The following is a 9191-nucleotide window of genomic DNA, read 5'->3' as shown; positions in this document are numbered from 1 at the left end:
TAGCATCCTAGTAAGGTGGCTTTTTGGTCTCTAGGTATTCTGGTTCACCATGAGCTTGCTGAGCAATCTGTAGCACAGAACAGTGTGTGCCTGTATTACAGTATGTGTGTGTGTCTGTGTTGCACACTGCAGTACCTGTAGAACGTACAGAACAATGGGTATATGTGTGTGTATAACATGTAGGAGACTGCCTGTGTGTGCGGTCTCTTTAGTATTTAGCAGTGCTCAGTAGGGCTGTAGGCGGAGTTGCATAATGAGACAGTCTCTGCACTCTCTCCCCCCCTCCTCACAGAGCTCTCAGGCTGCAGCAGACGCCTCCTCTCTCTACCCTGCAGAGCTAGTAGCAATGTGTACTGATCCTAGCAGTCTGCCTATGCTGGTCCCACAGCGCTGTCTGCATTAGACCCCTCTATGCTATCAGGTACCCACAATTTCTATGTGGTCTGCCCTCCCAAGTGCAGCCCTGTTAGCCCTCCTGACATCAGCCTCAAGAGCCTCATCTTCTGGTCCCCAAGAGCCTTGTCTTCTGGTCCTGGAGCACTGATTCACTTACAGGTACATGATACAATCTGATTGATTTGTAGCAGTGACAATGTTCCACAGTTGTTCTTGATGTGTATTATATGACGTCCGGCTTCTTGGCATTTATACAATATATGGGGTATATAGAACACATGGAACGCTCATTTTTAATGTTACAGTAGTGCTTGTATATTACACAACAGTAATTTTTATGCAGTGCTTTTTGTTCTAGGTTGATATTACATACAGGCAGGTTTCTCTGAATGTATAGGGACATATAGCAGGATGACTGTAACAGATCTTTAGGCTGCTTTGCCCATTCTGCATCTATATACCTGTACATCATTGTCAGCATTGTGTGTGACTGAACACGTGTATCGGTCACCCAGGGTAAGGTGTGAAGCCTATATATCACACCGCAGGTACTGATAGAGAAATGTGAAGTTATTGTGGTCGACATTTGCTGAGCCAGCCTTTAATGCGTGCTGCAGGGTACTATAGGGCAGATATGGCTTTGGACTGAATCTTATAGCCTGTGCACTAGCACGAGGATGACTGTAGATATAACCCCTTTTTCCCCCCTCAGAAGGTTTTCCAATGTTCTGAAGACATCACTGAATCTATAGGTGATAATTTAGGGTTTGGGACCTCTGAGGATGCAGAAGTCAGTGTAGCATAGAAACCAGAAGGCATTTTTTTAAGAAGTCCATAAAGAGAAGATCACTGGACTGGGGCAAGTTGAGTGTAATGATAGACATTACGCTTGCCTACGATCCAGAGATCATCATCAGCCTTTGGTTTCAGAAATTGCCAGCATGCGTCTGCTCTCTCTCTGCTTTGCAGCCGAGCAGAATTAGTTGTGTGTCCCATAGAAGTCATGGGCTGCAGAGTGCTATGGAGGGAGCATCAATGTGCCTGTTCATTAACTTGGCAGCTGGAGGGCTTCATAGGTAACTGAAGATACATCATTTGCTTCACCCTCGTCCATGAGGCTTTTTTTCCCCCTGATGTCCTTCTGTAAAGCAAACCTAAACTGTAAAGGCTGGCAAAGAGCAGGCATCAGATGGTTTTCTGATGTGCAAAGCCCAGACAAGTGGTGAGCAAAATATGCCCCTAACATGCAGATGTCAACTAACCTAGTAAGAACTATTGCTCTGTGGATCAGTATATATAAATGTGCATCTTGGTTCAACTGATCCTGTATGCTCAGCCCTCTTGAGGGCGGACAGGGGAGAAAGGGATGTACATTCTCTGCTGTGAGGGACTAAAATAGTAATCAATGAAATAAATCCAACTGGGGTGATTGCTCAATTCTTTAAAAGTACCATACTTTCTGGTTGAACTCCAGAGACTATGGCCAATATGCATATTCACTTTTTCTCCTAGGTTATATTTTCACACCTTGTCATAAAATGCATTTAAACCATCAGCAAGCAAGAAAATACTTAAAATAATTTTATTAGTGCTTTTTCTCAAACATTTGGATACTTTTCCAATTCTAAATAGCTGAAAATTACATTTAAAGAGAATATGAAAATTATCTCCTAGGAGATAACTCAGGTGAAAAAAATAATTGCATATGGCCCTATGTATTTTTTTCAACCCAACTATGTTACTATGGAGGAAAGAGTGCAAGCCAACCTAGCTGCAGCTCAAATGATTGGTCTAATGTCTACAAAAGGCCCACTTTTATTATTATTATTATTATTATATATACATTTCTATAGCATATGCTTAACTTTGTACATCAAACAATGACTTTCACTGCACAACAAAGGTGATTAACATCTAATTGTTAATACTATAGTCATTTTCTATGTCTATACCATGATCTTGGGTGGAGGCGTAACTACAGTGGAGTAGCCCCTGCAACCAGAGCTGTGAGGGGCCCCCAACTACTGACTTTACCTTCCTTAAATAAAGGAGTCCATTCTCCAGATTGGGTGTTTTTGTGGCTACACTTATTATGAGTGTGAAGCGTATGGTGGCCACAGAGGCGTTTGGCTTGGACCCAGACTTGTACTAGGCTTTACTCCTTTGATTGCCTGATGAAGCGGGATAAAACCTGTAAAGCGCGTTGCATTGTGCAGTACTTAAATAAACGGTATCATTGTTGAAACTTTAATCAGCACAGTCTGTGTTTTACTTGTTGAGGAGGTAAGCCCACCACTGGCGCAATTTAAAAAAAAATGTTTTACTCTATTCTGATGCCTCTGTTGAAAATTCTGGCCACACTTGTTTTATGACCCTTGCCAGATGGGCTTCCAGATTGTGAGGGTTGCCAGGTAGGCAGAGGAAAGGGCGTGAACATTGGGGGGGCCGAATCAAAGGTTTTTTTGAGGGGTGGGGCTCATGATTTGTAGTTACACCCCTGGTCTATGGTCACTTTTTTGTGGGTGAGAGTAGGATGGGAGGAAACCAATTAATCTAACAGTATTTATGAAAATGTATGCGGTTTGGAAATGGACCAGTCAAATGCAGCAGCTACATAAAACTAGCATAACATTTGCATCAACTTGGGATATTAGAATCTTCATTGACCCCTTTAATGAAAATGAATAAAATCTCTGCTCATGTCAGCGCTCCTCAGTATGGAAATGTTGCCACATCGCTTACCTGGCTCCTTGGATTGTGCCGTAAGCCATTGACGGATAAACTTTAGTAGCGCAGGAAACAAAGTTAATGGATAAAATAGCGTGAGAAGAATAAAACTGAAAGTAGATGTCCTTTAATGGCCTAAACTTTTTATCTAACACTACAAAGAATGGAGAACAGTTAGAAGCTCTGATGTTGGTATCTGATTGGAAAGAATTCACTTCCTGTGCAAGGAGAGGGGTACATCTCTACAGGAAGAACAGACAGAGCAGTAATGATACATTAAGAAAAGAGTATTGGAAGGTTAGAATCTCTGTTGTATATTCTGTTGCTGTGTCCTTGTTAAAGTGGACCTGAACTCTGAACTTTCTCTCTGCTCTAAAAGATATGCAACAGCATAATAACCTTTAAACAAAACATTTTTGTGTTACAGCTGATACAAATTTTACAATAAATATGCGGCATTTCTACTTCCTGTTTTCATGGAAGCAGACATATTGTTAACATCCTGTGTTTATCAATGAGCGTATCTGCTGTGGCAGTCAGCTGGCACAGGAGAGAGATCAAATGACAACTTCTGATAAGACACAGATGAGGGGGAATTAGACAGGCTAATCTCTCTGAATATATACAGGGTGCATTTCTCTATGTTTTACTTCTGTCTTGTGCAAGAGTTCAGGTCCACATTGAGGCCAGAAACCCACTAGGAGCGATTTTCTGAGCGCTTTGCGATTTGAAAACTCTTGCTAATGTAATGCTATGAATGTGATCCCACTTGAGCGATGTGATTTTATAAAAAGCCCCCATAGCATTGCATTAGCAAGAGCTTTTTCAAATCAATAGCGATTAGAAATCACTCCTTGTGAGATTCTGGCTTAAAGAAAACCTGAACTGAAAATTAGAAGTCAAAATTAGCATACACAAGTCATACTTAGCTTCCATGTAGTCTACTCCTCAGTGTCTTTCTCCTGTCCCGCGTCCTGTTTATCCACTGTGATCAAGGGAATTTTCCGTCCTCCATTTTGAAAATGGCCATTACCCATAACAGCTTTCTGGTCAGCACACAGTTAAACTGTAACATCGCCCACTTGAGCCATAGGGAAACATGGACATTACCTGGTACATCAGTTTTCCTCTCAGCTATAACTGACAGCAACTGATATTTTACTAACAGTAACTGATATATTTCAGATCTGACATAGGCCTCAATTCACTAAACTTATCTCCTGTCTTTAATAACTCTTCTAGAGTTGTTACCATGGTGATAAGGCATGTAGTATTCAGGAAACATTTTACCTCAGGCAAACCTAAAGTTAACTCTTCTGTCTTTAAGTTAACTCTTCAATCCTTAAAATAACTCCAGAGTTAAAGACAGGCTGTTTATTAACTGCATGTGAAAATAACTACAGAGGAGGTAAATTAACTACAGAGGAGGTAACTTAAGGAATGAAGAGATAAGATAACTCTCTCTTATGTGGAGGTAAGTTTTCTCTTGCTTTATTATCTCCAGCATGGTCTTAGTGAATTGAGGCCAAAATATTGTCAGAACTGGAAGGGAATATTATCAGAAGAAAATGGTGAGCTTCTGAGAGGAACTGATGGCAAGGTAACTATGGAATGCTCATTTGAAGTTACCTCATGTGTTTATTTTAAATATTTTTACTCAGTACAGGTTCTCTTTAAAGCAGAGCTATTGCCTACATTCTCGTTCTTCATGCATAATGAATACAATTGCTTATTTTTTTACACTATTCATTCATGATTTATTTAGTCAGTGTTTGCCCATTGTAGAATCTTTCCTCTCCCTGATTTACTTTCTGAAATGTATTACAGGTGGTAGCATCTTTAGTACTGGCAGGTGATCTCTATAGTATGTTTGTTTACTGAGAGTTCTAAAGTCAGTAGAAAAGATCTTTGGATTTGGCATAATAAACAGCCTAGATTAAGCCTCAGTGGGGGGACAGGGCTACATACCAATATTCAGCTATAGGAAGTGCCTGCTCTTCTGCTGCTGAAACCAGGATATTTAACTTTAAATGTAGCTATCCTGAATAATTTACTGCATTCCACTATCAGGATTAAATATATCAGACAGATATTTTCAGTGAGATCCACTCCTATACACTAGACCCTATAATAATCTGTGGGTATGCTGCAAGGTCACAATGTTACACCAACATATAAACAATAAATCGAAAAAATAAACCTTGCGCTGCCTCACAGTCCACTAATACGCATACAAAGTTCCCAGCCGTACAACTTGCGAGGTTCACTCTGCTTCAGTCTTTACATCCGGTAACCTCAGAAGGGAGACATAAAACTGAAAAAACGTTCCTCATCGCATAGACTTTCAGATCAAATAATCTTCCACCAATTCTAGCCCGTGCAGCATCCTGTTCGTTATCACCACCTTCTCGTGCTCAACCACCTTTTATAATGGCTGCCTAGACTCGATTTTATCTGATATTCTTAAAGAGACACTGTAACAAGGAAAACTTTCCCCGGGGGGTACTCACCTCGGGAGGGGGAAGCCCCAGGATCCTAATGAGGCTTCCCCCGTCCTCCTCTGTCCCACGGGGGTCTCGCTGCAGCCCTTCAAAGCCGGCCCGACAAATCCGTCAGCCTGTTCAATATTTACCTTTCCAGGCTCCAGCGGGGGAGCTGTTTCGGACTTCGGCTCCGAAGTAGACGGAAATACCTGACCTCTGTCGGGTCCGTTCTACTGCGCAGGCGCCGGAGACTTGCGCCTGCACAGTAGAACTGACCGGACGGAGATCGGGTATTTCCACCTACTTCAGAGCGCAGCACCGCTACTGCGCCTGCGCAGGAGCCGGGAAGGTAAATATTTACATCGCTGAAGTTCGGAGGGGAACAGCGAGACCCCCGTGGGGCACAGGAGGACGGGGGAAGCCGCGATAGGATCCAGAGGCTTCCCCCACCCGAGTTGAGTACCCCCAGCGGCAGTTTTTCTCAGTACAGGTTTTCTTTAAGATGTTCTTATGTTTGTAAGTAGCACCTATTCAGTTGGTGACATTGGGCAAGAATCCCTAACACTGCTACTGCTTATAGAGCGTCTTCTCGTGGCTGCAGCTCTGGCGCTTTGAATAATGGCGCAATTGAAGGTGACCATAGCACGCAATGTTGGAATAATACTGATTATGTTTTCCTTCGACTTTGTTGCGTAAAATGTTTATAAATATATGTATATAATATAGATATTATATTCATATATTTTAATTTCTTTATTTCATAAGTTATATTTATATTTAAAAACAGACTAGCACAACAAGTGTAAACCCCATCACAACAACAACAGAACAGTTGTAAAGCCCTTTTGTACTGTAGGACTTAAAGAGACACTGTAACGAGAAAAACGTCACCTGGGGGGTACTCACCTCGGGAGGGGGAAGCCTCAGGATCCTAATGAGGCTTCCCCATCCTCCTCTGTCCCAAGGATCCGGAGGCTTCCCCCACCCGTGGTGAGTACCCCCCAGGGGACGTTTTTTCGTTACAGATTTTCTTTAAAGCGCGTATGCTTGTCTAAGTTCAGTACATGGTTGCAGTTTACGATGTGTTACAGAAGAAAAAGTTATGTAATCATAAATGCCAGACTAAACAGGTAGCTTTTCAGTTTTAATTTAAACGCCTCCAGGGTTGGAGCCAGGTCTGTGGAGTCGGAGTCGGTGGTTTCATTAACTGAGTAGTCAGAGTTGGAGTTGGATAATTTTTGCACTGACTCCTCAGCCCTGGTTAGAGCTGTCTTGATTGGGTGTGGCAAGGCATTGCAAATGGTAGCGGTAGCATAACAGAAGGCTCTGGATCCAAAGGTTTTTAGTTTGACTTTTATCTAATGATCCAGGTGAAATGGCCAGGGAGCAAAGACCAGCAAGCATGTAGCCCCTAACCACTGACCCATGGGTAACCAAGGTATACATTTCTGCATTGGGTGTTTGCTTGCTATGGGGACAGATACTATCTTTCCCAGCATAGTATCCTTGCTTGAATATTGCTGGAGGAGAAGCTATTCCCCACCTCTGCATACCCAAAATCATGTACTCACCTATTAAGAGGGCTCTGGATCCTAACGAGGCTTCCTACAGCTTCCTTCAGTCCCCCATTTCTGCTCGAGGAATGTCCAAAGATTACTTAAAAGGGCTTCTCAGTAATTTGATCGAGGCCTCGGTCCTCTTCAAGCACAATCACGGCCATACTATGTCTGCGTGAGTACAAGCATGCCTGCACAGTAAGCCAAAGCTGCTCGTGCACGACTTGAGGACTTGTACAAGAAGAGGAGTACAGCCCCGATCAGCTGGAAGGTTCCAGGCAGCAGTGGAGAACCATAGAGAAGCATGGGAAGGCCTTCCTTCTCCTTAGGTAAATATGTGTTTCTCTTTAAAGGAATCATCAGGCAAAAACAGCACCCCCTTCCCCCGCTCTACTTACCTGGGTTTCCTCCAGTCCCTTGCAGCTGACATGTCCCACGCCGCAGCTCCGCTGTCAGCCACAGGCCCGGGGTCCCTGCCGGAGAAGAGGGTGACCTCCTCTAGTGCACCTGCGCAAGCGCCGCTGTTAATCAAGCCCACGTTATCCACTGTATACTGCGCAGTACACTGCAGACAGCATGGGCTTGATTCACAGCAGCGCAGGCGCAGTGGAGATGACTTCGAAGTCACCCTCTGCACTGGTGGGGGGCTGGAGGAAGCCCCAGGTAGGTAGAGCAGGGGGCGCTGTTTTTGCCTGATGACTCCTTTAAATGTAGATGGAGGGATTACGGTGTCGTTTGATCACCCCCTTAATAAAAAGGTAAACATCACTGCCATTAAATTGAATTCAGTAAGTAAACAGTCATTTTGAGACACTCCACTTATTTATACACAGGACTTAAAAAGTTAGGGAAAAAAGCACCCAGAAAAATAATGAAATATTACACAGAAGTCTTATTTTTTATGTATTCTAAAACCCAACATTTTAAATCTGTTTTTCACCGGCTGGGCAGAATATAATAGCATCCCGCTCAACATCGCATTTGCCCACCTTGCTAAGGATTGAAATTTGCAATCCTATGGCATGGTAGCTGAGGCCCAGTATGTTCCATTATAAAAAAAAAACAGCCTTGGTACTACCCTGTGGGATGGGTACTTAATCTAGGCAAACATTACAATGTCATCCGCAACATGTAAACTATGTATGCATTGGCGTGGATCATAGATAGGACTCATATCACCTAGCAGCAGTGTTGAGTTCTCATAATAAGCATATTTTCAGTCACAAGGAACAGGAAGCTGCTGTCAACCTATCAAAAGCGAAAGCCTTCGATTAGCTACCTGGCAACAGTTAACCCATAAGGTGGCAGGTAACTGATGAGCAGCTTTGATTTGTCTGCCGCAGCATCCCTTCTCCACTTGAGTAAAAGTTTGCATGCTTGGCTAAATCTCTACTGATCATTATACGTTATCAGTTTTTTCTATATAAATTCTCTTCAAGCCCTCGATTTGTGTTGCTATGGAGGCTTGTTCTTGTGCCATTCCTGCACCACGCTTCATAGTGCATTCTCATCAACAATATCTGAAAAATAAACTGATCATCTCTATGTCATCAACACTACTGAAGTGGAACTGAAAGCAGAACTACAGTCAACAAGCATGCTTTATCTAAAATAAATACCTGGCACTTCCTTCTGAGTTAAATACAGTATAGCTAAAAAAAGGAAAGGAAAAAAAAAAAAGCTCAACCCTATGATTAAATGTACAGAAAACAGGTAACTCAGATGCATGTTGGGAAATAAATGTTATGATAGGAGCCCGTTTCTTCCTGTAGGCATAATCATGTGACCACAGTCCAGGGAAAATCTATATCATATGCCAAAGGGATTACAGGGCATGTAATTTAGACTGAATGTATTTGTTGACTGTAGTTCGCTTGAACCTACTTCACATATTTTTGGGACAGAAAGTCAATATCTTAGTAGATATTTATAAGGCAATATCGGAGAAGTTAACCACCTGCTATGCAATGCCAGTCGAGTCCAACAAACAATTGCTCCCTGATCATACACTAATTCCAGAGTAGCCATC

General features: G+C 42.6%; 1 protein-coding gene across 2 annotated transcripts in view; it reads left to right on the top strand.

Annotated features, from left to right (window-relative positions):
• The first annotated feature begins 313 nt into the window (after positions 1-313).
• PPP1R16B (protein phosphatase 1 regulatory subunit 16B) overlaps positions 314-9191 on the top strand; it is a 140182-nt gene continuing 131304 nt past the window's right edge. For both annotated transcript variants that reach the window (XM_068264291.1, XM_068264289.1), the window contains exon 1: positions 314-555. The gene's annotated coding sequence lies outside the window, so the exon portion shown is untranslated. The remainder of the gene's footprint in view (positions 556-9191) is intronic.

Source organism: Hyperolius riggenbachi, chromosome 12, assembly GCF_040937935.1.
Source record: "Hyperolius riggenbachi isolate aHypRig1 chromosome 12, aHypRig1.pri, whole genome shotgun sequence".
Lineage (NCBI taxonomy): Eukaryota > Metazoa > Chordata > Amphibia > Anura > Hyperoliidae > Hyperolius > Hyperolius riggenbachi.
Note: the sequence above shows the minus strand (reverse complement) of the source record. Positions and strands in the feature narration are given on the sequence as shown.